Raw genomic sequence first — 13094 nt, 5'->3', positions numbered from 1 at the left:
GTTACATTGTGTTGTTTAAGTGTTCCCTTTATTTTTTTGAGCAGTGTATAGCCTAATAAACAACTAATTCCAAAACACTTAAGTACTGACATTTCATCAATTACAAATTACAGTGCATTTGGAAAGTATTCAGACCCTTTGACTTTTCCACTTTATTCTAAAATGGATTCAATTCCTTTTTCAATCTAAAACACAATACCCAGAATGACAAATTGAAAAACAGGTTTAGAATTTTTTGCTAATTTATTAAAAATAATACTCATGAATTTAAACAATATATTTACAAAAAGATCAACAACTTCCACTTGGTTCTCTTTCTGATTTCAGCAAATGCCCTTGGCGAGTCACATCACGTCTCAAATGTCCCAGGCTTTCAGTTCCTGAAAGACAAAATGGAATTTTAGAGAATCATGCACCATATAACATTTAACAGATTATTATCATTTCAAATCCAGAATATGTCCATAAAGATTGTCTTTCAATAAACCTTCCAATACAATTGATAAGATGCATAAAATGAATTAAGTCATCATTCAATACACAAAACGCATTCCATAAAATTTGATTGTCCTCAAACTCATGACTTCCTTGAACTCATTAGTAATAAATACTTTTAATAACTTAGGTAAAAACAATAATTCATAAGGTGACTTATTTCATTCAAGTCATTCAAAATGAATAAGTTATCTTAAATTCATATGAAAGTATAGAGCTTTCATTCATTATTCAGCTCCAACTTTCTAAGTACTTTGTTTTACGTCAACTCATACAACATTCACCCTCTCATACCCTTGAGACAAAATCGATTAATACTTCCTCCAAAAGGAATGCTCTGGAAAACAAACATTCATAGATATCAAAAATGCTGCCATCGGTCTGTTTTATAAATGTAGGGCATCGATGACAGAATTCATAGTTCAGGCTAATAGCCACCACAACTCCATGACATGTCAGGTATTTTTGCAGTCAGTGCATAATGTCTTCAATCTCCATTTCATATAGCTGTAAGGAGTCCATTATTCTACAACTTAATGTTATGGTTGTACCATTTTATATGTCAATTGCTATGGCTACCCAATATGATGATTTCACATTCACAGGTATTAGCACTACCTCAAAACACCACCAATTGAACACTGCTCCTGAGACCTTTGTCAGAACATCTGTTTGCTAATAGAGGTTACGCAATTCTTGGCTAACAAAAGAAACAGTAGCCATTAATACATTATTTTAATTATTGTGAGATGTCACCTGATTGTTGTAAACATCTTTAATCCCACCACTAAAACCACTTTCCATTTCTTATTGTATCCTAATCCTTTCTAGTTAGTGGCGATGGTAGGCACTTAGGTGGACTGGGAATTTCACCAGATGAATGTTTGTCATTGCATCGATGGAAATGCTGTATGTTTGTGCTCTTCTATATGCTACCACAACAAATGAAGCGTCAGAAAATACATGTTTGACTAATTCAAAAGGTATAAGCTACTGTAGATTTGGATCATTGTGTAAATCTTGTATATGTATATTTATCTGAAAATGTGATTACACCAGGCAATTCATATGTGTGCTTGCTATGTATGCTGGACAGAGTATAATGTGTAGGTAAATTGCTTTCGGTTGACTATGTTCGTAAGTCAACAAAGAGCTATTTGAAAGTTTATACTTAAAACCAGCAAATCAAACTGTTTGGGGACAGACTTGGTTGAGACAAACGAGCACTGAAGGTGTTCCTTGGTAAAGATTGCCACTCTGTCTTGCCGAAAAGGTTTATAGGTTAGGTTAACATCAGTGTTCAAAACACGTCTCAGTAATGACCAACACATCTGGACTGGAGCTGTGAACACACACTTTCAATTGATACATTTTAAGCTTCTAGTGTTAACGTGCAGAAAACCCAGGCTTTTACAAGAGCAGAAATCAGTGAAGCAGATATCAGAGCACAGGTTATAATTGGGGCTAGCAACAGTAGATGGGCCAGGGTGTAGATGCACATTTCCAGATATCATCAGCAGTAATACAAATCAGGGCACTGCAGAGGACAGGGAGCTCTGCAGTGTTGATTTATGACATTTGAATGTGTATTAGATGGCAACAACATCATATTGTACAGCAATTTCATCAGGTAACATGAAGACAAAGCCAGCGAGAGGTGGTTAGAATAGAGTCAGGAACAAACAGTCTGGGTAAATGCATTTATTTTTATTTTACCTTTATTTAACCAGGTAAGCTAGTTGAGAACAGATTTGTACCTTGTCAGCTCGGGGATTTGATCTTGCAACCTTTCAGTTACTAGTCCAACGCTCTAAACACTAGGCCACGCTGCCGCCCCAATAACACAATATAAACTTATGCAATTCGTTCCAGTCACTGGCAGCGGAGAACTGAAAGGAAAGGCGGCCAAAGCAGGTGTTGGCTTTGGGCATGACCAGTGAGATATACCTGCTGGAGCGCATGGGTGTTGTTATCGTGACCAGTGAGCTGAGATAAGGTGGAGCTTTACCTAGCATAGACTTATAGATGACCTGGAGCCAGTGGGTCTGGCGATGAATATGTAGCGAGGGCCAGCCGACTAGAGCATACAGGTCGCAGTGGTGGGTGGTATAAGGGGCTTTGGTAACAAAACGGATGGCACTGTGATAGACTGCATCCAGTTTGCTTAGTAGAGTATTGGAAGCTATTTTGTAGATGACATCGCCAAAGTCAAGGATCAGTAGGATAGTCAGTTTTACTAGGGTAAGTTTTGCGGCGTGAGTGAACGAGGCGTTGTTGCAAAATAGAAAGCCGATTCTAGATTTGATTTTGGATTGGAGAGGTTTAATATGAGTCTGGAAGGAGAGTTTACAGTCTAGCCAGACACCTAGGTATTTGTAGTTGTCCACATATTCTAGGTCAGAACCGTCCAGAGTAGTGATGCTAAATAAGCAAGTTCATAGTTAACAAAGCACGCAGGAGTCATGAGGCAAATAGCATAAAGCACAAGAAAAAAATATTATGATTTCAGACTAGCCATTGTAAGTTCAGAGTTAATGCGACACAACATACATATTGTAGCGACCCGTACAGACAGCTGTGTGTTATGTGTTAGGCTATTAGTTGGTTTTATTGTACTTACCAGTACCCAGTGTTCACAGGGTCCAACATGCCAATCAACCTGCTATCTGCCAATCAAGGAAATGCCTGGAATGTTCTGATGCTGGGCATCCTGGTGGTTGGCGGAGTGGCGTGGAGGGGGGGGTTGGACAGGGGGATGAAGCATTGGAAGTTAAGACCAGGTTTAGCCATTGTTCTCTCTTACGTCTTGGCTTCACAAGAGAAGGTCACGGTTGGTTTGTGGGGTATCTTTCATTTATTTGGCGTGGGCTACGGCCAAACAGTAGCCTGTGTAAAGTTGGGTTAAGAAACCGTCAATTCGTAAACTCAAACCTCTGTCTGGACAATTGTTCCTTTATGATCTAGTCAGGTCACAATACACTTTTTTAAGTTGCAATTAATGATACATGTACACACACAAAAAACGTTGACCATTTAGGCTTGAACATTTTTTTCTTACATAGTATCTTATAGAAATACGTAGTTCTTTGTATGATAAGTCAAAGATATCGATAATTGTGCTTATTTTGGCCCTAACTATTCCTTTACTTAGTATACAGGGTGGGACTATTGTTCTGAACGATTCCGGAAACCGTGACACGGAAGTAGTTACTTATTCTTACCTGTTTCACAGCAGTGTTGTCTAGGTTTTCCAATAACCAAATTTAACGGCGGCAGGTGGCGAAGTTGGTGGTGGTTAGTACATTTACAACACTTATTTGTTCTTATGTCTTTTGAGTAGCATTTTGCTAGCTATTTTAGCTTATTGTCGTGATACTTTTACTACGCTGCTAATTAGCAAGCTAGCTGCAATATGAATAGCTAGCTAGCGCATCATCACTTCGCATGACATTGTGCATTGAATGCTATTCTAACCAGTGTTGTAAAGTACTTTAGTAACATAACTTTAAAGTACTACTTAGTTTTGGCTGATATCGGTACTTTTTAGATTTGACACATTTTACTTCTACATTCCTAAAGAAAAAAAAACATGAAAAACAATGTGCTACCTGGTTGTTTACTAAAAGGAACTTCAAATTACTTTTGATACTTAAGTATTTTAGCAATTATTTACTTTTGAAAAGTACATTTAAATCAAATACTTTAACGTTACTACTTGAGTAAGTCTTGTTACTTTAGTAATTTTCTATTAAGGTAGCTTTACTTTTATTGAAGTATGGCAATTGTGTACTTCTACCACTGGTGCTAACTAGCAAAATTATAAAATGTTCATTAATTTTAAAGATGTTAGTCCGTAAAATATGTTTACACGTATCTGCGCTAACCTGGCTAGTTTCCCATGGTAGGTATAATTTGTGGAACGTTCCATCAGGAATCTGTTCAAAAACTTTAAGGATGCCAACAAACGCATACAAAGTAGCATGATCAATTTACCTAGCTGCCGAATAGGCATCAACTCACCACGTAGCTTATTCTTATTGTTTGTCCATAGGCTACCAGTGTGAGGACCAACATTTTTCGGAATAAACGTGGTGTGTGAAAAACAACGAAATTGCCAGCTCCCTACCTGGTATTTCATGCTGCCGCTATACAACTTTGTGTTGTTTGTTGGCAACCTTGTTATTTACGAAGTTGTTGGAACATTCCACATATTATATCCACTCGGTCGGGGTCCCAAGGAGTGCAGGTTTTGGTTTTTGCCTTAACGCTACACAGCCGATACAAATCCTGATGATTGGTTGATATTTTTTTCAACGCCTGATGATTATTAGAATCAGTTGTGTAGTGTTATGGCAAAAACCAAAACGTGCACTCCTTGGGGTCCCGAGGACCGAGTTTGGGAAACCCTGCGCTAGGCCCATAATGGCTGATGAACGCTCAACTCCGTTCTCTTTAATCGAGGCGGATGTTGTTGTTGCTAGCAAAAGTTATCAAAACTCAACTCCGCCTCAATATAAGAGAACGAAATTGAGCAGCGTTCCTCAGCTAGCCCAATAATAGACTATTTAACGCACCGACAGCGTCATTGCGCAAAATAGTATGCAGGATCATCTGGATATGTATGCAACAAAAGTTCAACATTCAGCTTCTGCTACCATTTGTCAAGCCGTCTACGCATACAGTTTGACGCATACATTCGATAAATCCAATTTACACCGAACGCACTGCGACTGCCTCTGCAACGCAATGCTCCAAGGCAAACGCAGTGTTTAATTGGGAATGAATGTAAGTCTGGTGTACCAAAATGCAATGGCGTTGTCGGTGTTTTCGCAGCGTAACCCTATAAAGGGGGTGGGTGTAATTTGTGGAACGTTTCTACAGGAATCTGTTCCAAAAACTTTGGAAAGTACATGGTTTGCCAACAAGCAACGCATACAAAGTAGCATGATCAGTTCACCTAGCTAATTAGCTGCCGAAAAACGTAATTAAATAGCCCACTCCCTACAACTTTGTATGCTTTGTTTGTTGGCAACCTTGTTATGAAGTTTTTGGAACAGATTCCTGTTGGAACGTTTCACAAATTATACCCACCCTATAAAGGTGCGTAGTAATTTAACCTTACATTTTTTTTTAAATAATTTCTTGCTGATATGAAAGATGAATACCTTTTTATGTTTCCAAAACCGTTCTGTAAATGATGCATGTTAACGTTCAGAACGAGTGTCGGGGCACCTAACAAAACTTCCCCGGGCAGAAGATACTATCATTAATAGGTGCTAAATGTAGTTAGCTTCTATGAATGGGCTAACCTGAGGCAAGGACCATATGTGGTGGTTAGTGGCTCAGGACAGGGGTCAGTGATGGGCATGTACCATTTGTTTTCTCCTCAGATGGGAACCTAACAAGTCAGAGCTTTGGAGAAGTAATCATGGCCACTAAGCCCCCGCAGCCTCCATCCTTACGCTTTGGCCAGGTGGTCATTGGACCTCCTGGCTCAGGTAAAACCACATACTGCTGGGGGATGCAGGAGTTCTTGAGTCACTTGGGACGGAAGGTAGTTGTGGTGAACATGGACCCTGCAAATGAAGGGCTCCCATACCCCTGTGCCATGGATATTTCAGAGCTGGTCACCCTAGATGGAGGGTTTGAAGCTGGGGCCCAATGGTGGACTCCTGTACTGCATGGAGTACCTGGAGGCCAATCTGGACTGTCTGGAATCCAAGTTAGAGGAACATAGTGACTGTTACTTCATGTTTGACTGTCCTGGTCAGGTGGAGCTGTACACCCACCAGAACTCAGTGAAAAACATATTTTCTCAGCTAGCCAAGTGGAACTTCAGGGTGAGATGCTTCAGAATTCTAAGATGTTTGTGCCCTTTGGTGCTGGAATGTTGTGATTCCTAGTATGAATGATTCCCCAAAATAAACACTGTGTAGTATGTCAATCCACGCAAGACACATTCAGTATAATTTAGCCTAATTTAAGAAATGTATTGTTTGCTGTATTGATGGTGAATTTGGGGCTTTGACAAGTAGGCCTAGCTATTTGTATTGATGTTTTATGGGCTTGTGCTTTATTAGTGTTGAGTCATAGGGCCTATAGGTTGTGCTCATATCACTGAGTTAGTTTTAATAACCTGAGCAGCGGTGCACCAGTCAATGGCCTGTGACGTTAACGGGCAAAATCGGTGAGGGAGGAGCGCCCTTCTCAAATCGAACAGCATGGTTCATTGTTCAGAAATGCATCTCTTTCCATAAAATATATGTTTTAATTTTCAAACTAGTTTTCATTGGGAAGGCAGATAAAGCGTTTTTATTAAAAGCAATCACTTTTGCTTTTAATAAAAGTAGAAGCCAACCCGGCTCACCTCCAAGGGGGCAACCCGTTTCAAAAACAAATGTCATCATATTTCACCCGGTGCAAACTCGCCCCACCGGGATAACCTGGGCCAGATAATTGAATCCCTGCACTGTCTCACTAACACTCCCTCTTTAAACACTCTCAGCTGACTGCAGTGCACCTTGTGGACTCTCGCTGACCCAGCTAAGTTCATCTCGGTGTTGTGCACCTCCCTGTCCACCATGCTGCACGTGGAGCTACCCCACGTCAACATCCTCTCCAAGATGGACCTCATCGAGCAGTACGGCAAACTGGGTGAGATGCTAACCATGTGTATGTGACCAATAACATTTGATTTGATAAGACGTCCTGAGTGATGATGAATATGGGCTTTGTATGGCTATATTCCCTCAGTTTCCCTCAGAAGTGTTTGATTTGACAGTTTGTCTTTAGCTGGGGGATTTGTTTCATTTTTGCACTTTGTCTCTGGGATAGCCTTCAACCTGAACTTCTACACAGATGTTATGGACCTGACATAACTGCTGGATCACTTGGCTGCTGACCCTTTAAGAAGTTCCTCAAACTAAATGAGAAACTTGCAGGGGTCATACAAGACTACGGCCTTGTCTCTTTTGTGCCTCTCAATGTGCAGGTGAGACTTTGCTGCTACCTTTTAGAAGTTCACTGGTTCTTGGGCATCTGCTGGTTCTGGGTCATATTTATTATGGGACATAAAGTTCAGTACCTCTCTGTTTCAGATATTTTTATTCCACTTCTTGCCTACTAGTGAACACAACCTTGATAACACTTTGTCTAAACTCAATAAATACTGGTCCATTTTAGAAGGTGAGGTAAGGGTAAAACATTGTAGTCTCAACCTGGAGGATGAAGCTTGCGTTTACATTTTTTGCCACTTAACCACTGACATCCTGCACTTTGCTCTATCTCCAGGACAGGGAGAGTATGACGCAGGTCCTGCGGACAGTGGACAAAGCCAACGGCTACAGCTTCGGAGACCTGGAGGAGAGGAACCTGGCATGCAATGATGTCAGCCGCTGTGGGGTCAGACTTTCAGTTCACCTTGTATCCTTTACTCACAGCTGCTATATTGATTTATGTATTTGTTATTAACCAGTCTATTTCACATGCTCAACCTATGAAACAAAGCAATTTTAAATGTAAAAGGTTTTAAAGGTCCAGTTCAGTCCAAAACAAAATGTTCCTATGTGTTATTTATATTATATATATATATATATATACATACATACATACATACATACATACATACATACATACATACATACAGTACCAGTCAAAAGTTTGGACACCTACTCATTCAAGGGTTTTCCTTTATTTTTACTATTTTCTGCATTGTAGAATATTAGTGAAGACTTAAATGATGAAATGACACACATGGAATCATGTAGTAACCAAAAAAGTGTTAAACAAATCAAAATATATTTTAGATTTGAGATTCTTCAAAGTAGCCACCCTTTGCCTTGATGACAGCTTTGCACACTCTTGGCATTCCCTCAACCAGCTTCACCTGGAATTTTTTTCCAATGGTTTTGAAGGAGTTCCCACATATGCTGAGCACTATACTCTCCAAATCAAATGTTATTTGTCACATGCGCCGAATACAACAGGTGTTGTGAAATGCTTACTTACAAGCCCTTAACCAACAATGCAGTTTTAAGAAAAGAAACGTGTTAAGTAAACAATAGATAAGTAAATGTAGCAAATAATTAGAGGGCAGCAGTAAAATAACAATAGCAAGGCTATATACAGGGGGTACCGGTACAGAGTCAATGTGCGGGGGCACCGGTTAGTCGAGGTAATATGTACATGTAGGTGGAGTTAAAATGAGGATGTAAGGATGATAAACATAGAGTAAGAGCAGTGTAAAAGAGGGGGGTGGGGGGCAATGCAAATAGTCTGGGTAGCCATTTGATTAGCTGTTCAGGGTCTTATGGCTTAGGAGTAGAACCTGTTAAGTCTTTTGGACCTAGACTTGGTGCTCCGGTACCGCTTGCCGTGCGTTAGCAGAGAGAACAGCCTATGACTAGGGTGGCTGGAGTCTTTGACAATTTTTAGGGCCTTCCTCTGACACTGCCTGCTATAGAGGTCCTGGATGGCAGGATGCTTGGCCCCAGTGATGTACTGGGCTGTATGCACTACCCTCTGTAGTGCCTTGCGGTCAGAGGCCGAGCAGTTGCCATACCAGGCAGTGATGTTCTCACTGGTGCAGTTGTATAGCTTTTTGAGGATCTGAGGACCCATGCCAAGTCTTTTCAGTCTCCTGAGGGGGAATAGGCTTTGTCGTGCCCTCTTTATGACTGTCTTGGTGTGTTTGGACCATGATAGTTTTTTGGTGATGTGGACACCAAGGAACTTGAAGCTCTCAACCTGCTCCACTACAGCCCTGTCGCTGAGAATCGGGGCGTGCTCGGTCCTCCTTTTCCTGTAGTCCAAAATCATCTCCTTTTGTCCTGATCACATTGAGGGAGAGGTTGTTGTCCTGGCACCCACACGGCCAGGTCTCAGCCTATAGGGAAGAGGTCAGTCTCATCGTTGTCGTTGATCAGGCCTCCCACTGTTGTGTCATCAGCAAACTTAATGATGGTGTTAGAGTCATGCCTGGCCATGCAGTCATGAGCGAACAGGGAGTACAGGAGGGGGCTGAGCACGCACCACTGAGGGGCCCACATGTTGAGGATCAGCGTGGCGGATGTGTTGTTACCTACCCTTACCATCTTGGTGCGGCCCGTCGGGAAGTCCAGGATTCAATTGCAGAGGGAGGTGTTTAGTCCCAGGGTCCTTAGCTTAGTGATGAGCTTTGGTGTTGAACGCTGAGCTGTAGTCAATGAAGAGCATTCTCACATAGGTGTTCCTTTTGTCCAGGTGGGAAAGGGCAGTGTGGAGTGCATTAGAGATTGCATCATCTGTGGATCTGTTGGGGCGGTATGCAAATTGGAGTGGGTCTAGGGTTTCTGGGATAATGGTTTTGAAGTCAGCCATGACCAGCCTTTCAAAGCACTTCATGGCTACAGATGTGAGTGCTACGGGTCAGTAGTCATTTAGGCAGGTTACCTTAGTCCCTGTGCCCAAGAACACTAAGGTGGTCTTCTTGAAACATGTTGGTATTACAGACTCAATCAGGCACAGGTTGAAAATATTTGTGAAGACACTTGCCAGTTGGTCAGCGCATGCACGGATTACCGTTCTGGTAATCCATCTGGCCCAGCGGCCTTGTGAATGTTGACCTGTTTAAAGGTCTTACTCACATTGGCTGCGAAGAGCGTGGTCACACAGTCGTCCGGAACAGTTGATTCTCTCTTACGTTTCAGTGTTACTTGCCTCGAAGCGAGCATAGAAGTAATTTAGCTCGTCTGGTATGGTCGTGTCACTGGGCAGCTCGCGGCTGTGCTTCCCTTTGTAGTCTGTAATAGTTTGCAAGCCCTGTACGATTCAATCTTAGTCCTGTATTGATGCTTTGCCTGTTTGATGGTTCGTCGGAGGGCATAGCGGGATTTCTTATAAGCTTCCGGGTTAGTCTCCCGCTCCTTGAAAGCGGCAGCTCTACTCATTAGCTCAGTGTGGATGTTGCCTGTAATCCATGGCTTCTGGTTGGGGTATGTACGTACAGTCACTGTGGGGACAATGTCATCGATGCACTTATTGATGAAGCCAGTGACTGATGTGGTGTACTCCTCAATGCCATCGGAAGAATCCCAGAACATATTCCAGTCTTCTAGCAAAACAGTCCTGTAGGTAATTATCTGCTTCATCTGACCACTTTTTTATTGACCGAGTCACTGGTGCATCCTGCTTTATTTTTTGCTTGTAAGCAGGAATCAGGAGGATAGAATTATGGTCAGATTTGACAAATGGCGTGCGAGTGAGAGCTTTGTATGCATCTCTGTGTGGAGTAAAGGTTGTCTAGTGCGCCCCCCCCCCCCCCCCCCCCCCCTCTCTGGTTGCACATTAACATGCTGGTAGAAATTAGGTAAAACGGATTTAAGTGTCCCTGCATTAAATTCCCAGGCCAGTAGGAGCTCCGCCTCTGGATGAGCGTTTTCCTGTTTGCTGAAGGCCATATACAGCTCATTGAGTGCGGTCTTAGTGCCAGCATCGGTTTGTGGTGGTATATAGACAGCTACGAAAAATATAGATGTAAACTCTCTTGGTAAATAGTGTGGTCTACGGCTTATCATGTGATACTCTACTTCAGGTGAGCAAAACCTCCAGATTTCCTTAAATTCCGTGCACCAGCTGTTGTTTACAAATGTACATAGACCGCCACCCCTTGTCTAACCAGAGGCGGCTGTTCTATCCTGCTGAAAAAGCGTAAAGTCCGCCAGCTGTATGTTATTTATATCGTCGTTCAAACCGAGTTTTTAATGTCCCGTTGGTAGGATATACGTTCTCGTAGTTCGTCTATTTTATTATCCAGTTATTGTATGTTGGCTAATAGGACCGATGGTAGAGGCAGATTACCCAATTGCCGTCTGATCCTTCCAAGGCACCCAGACCTACGTCCCTGATATCTCTGTCCCTTTCTCCTGCGAATGACGGGGATAAGGGCCTTGTCGGGTGTCTGGAGTAAATCCGTTGCGTCCGACTTGTTAAATAGACAATCTTCAAGTACGGGGTGGGTAATCGCTGTCCTGATATCTAGAAGCTCTTTTCGGTCATAAGAGATGGTGGCAGAAACATGATGTACAAAATGAGTTACAAATAACGTGAAAAAACACACAATAGCACAATTGGTAAGGGAACCGTAAAAAGGTAGCCATCTCCTCCGGCACCATTATCATTAATCCAAACACTGGCTTCTCGGGCATTATCACTGAAATAGACCAATAGAGAGTTTCAAACCTCTCTGCCAATAACAGCTAGTTTTCCGTTTTCCCCTCCCCACTTAGACCACTCCCAGACAGTCCTCGCAAAATTCTTGCTTGAGAAATTGATGAGAATTTGCTGAGAATCTATTTTTGTTTTTATTTAAAAATTGTAAAAAGAAACGATCTCAGTAAGGTACTTAATAGTTACCCAGAAAGGATTTGATATTGTGATACTAACTGTTGCATTTGGACCTTTTTTTTAAAGCAGTCTCAGCAAGTGATGACAATTATTTGAGTTTGAATAGTGTGTTCTGTTCTTAACAGATCTGTCTGTAGAGTGCTGCTTACCATAGATGACTGGTCTACACGCCTAAGGATTTCACTGTTGGTCTAAACTTGTTGTTTACGGTGCATGTGACAAATATAATTTTGATTCGATTTTCTTAAATTTTACCCCTAGATCTCTAGGAGTGCAAGAGAGGTATGTTGGAGATGGTGAAAAGACTGTGGAGGAGGTGGTGATGGATCTGTAAATCACCAGACACCAATCAATGGATGCTGCTGACCTCCATGTTGCTTGCTCTGTGCCAGCAAAGGACTGACAGTACATTTGTCCAGTGGAAGTGGTGTGTCAAACGCAGCAAATGCTATTCTTCTTTCGCTCTTTTACTGAACACGTAAATGTTCACTCTTTTAGCTTGATATGGCTGGTTCTGGTTATATAGAGGAGAGAAAGGGTTAGAAGCATCAGACTGCAAAGAGAATCCAAGCCAACTGCTTCTTACCCCACAATCCAAGAATTGGATCAATCTGGGTTAAGAATTTGAATTGATATATCCTTGGCTTTTTGGCTGGGTTATAATTCCAGTGTTAGTACAGACTACAGTGTGTTTTTTAGTTGGATGCAAATGCTCATCTCTTATTCTGCCAGCGAAAAAGATGGACAAATCCAGGAGCTCTGGACTACAGAAAATTATTTACATTTTGTAATGAGAAATACCCTGGTGTGTGAGGGCAGTTTGGTCAGCCCTTCAGTCTGTACATTGGGTATGAATCCCTTTGCAGATCAGAAAAATCAACTGTTAATAAGTGTTTTTTAAATGAATAAAGTTGGTCTTACATGCATGTACAACAGACATTTACAGATGTGCCCTCTTGTGTGTTTGTGTGGACCTATAGCTCTGTGTAATAGGTGCAGACCAGGAGAGGGTGAGGTGGACTATCTCAAACTGAGCATCATCTCCCTATCTACCCCAGACCTGTGACACATTTAGATAAGGAAGAGGCAGAGGGAGAATTCAGATTGGAGCTTGAGTCAGATCAGCAGCATAGGTACTGGTCCCTGGATGCAGCTGTTCCCTTCATTTCTCTCCAGAATCTATTCAGGAACCTTTTGTTCTCCAAAGGTGGCAGCTG

The 13094-nt window shown here is 41.8% G+C and overlaps 1 long non-coding RNA gene and 1 pseudogene across 1 annotated transcript; one reads left to right on the top strand and one right to left on the bottom strand.

Moving 5' to 3' along the window:
* Window positions 1-231: 231 nt before the first annotated feature.
* LOC120047525 lies at window positions 232-3163 on the bottom strand. The gene is made up of 2 exons (XR_005476900.1): window positions 3116-3163; window positions 232-380 (listed from the first exon to the last, which is right to left on the bottom strand). It is a non-coding gene; the product is annotated as an uncharacterized LOC120047525 (long non-coding RNA).
* Window positions 3164-3711: 548 nt separating this feature from the next.
* On the top strand, window positions 3712-12814 carry LOC120048254 (annotated as a pseudogene).
* Window positions 12815-13094: the final 280 nt, after the last annotated feature.

Source organism: Salvelinus namaycush, chromosome 5 (assembly GCF_016432855.1).
Source record: "Salvelinus namaycush isolate Seneca chromosome 5, SaNama_1.0, whole genome shotgun sequence".
In the NCBI taxonomy this organism is placed as follows: Eukaryota; Metazoa; Chordata; class Actinopteri; order Salmoniformes; family Salmonidae; genus Salvelinus; species Salvelinus namaycush.
Note: the sequence above shows the minus strand (reverse complement) of the source record. Positions and strands in the feature narration are given on the sequence as shown.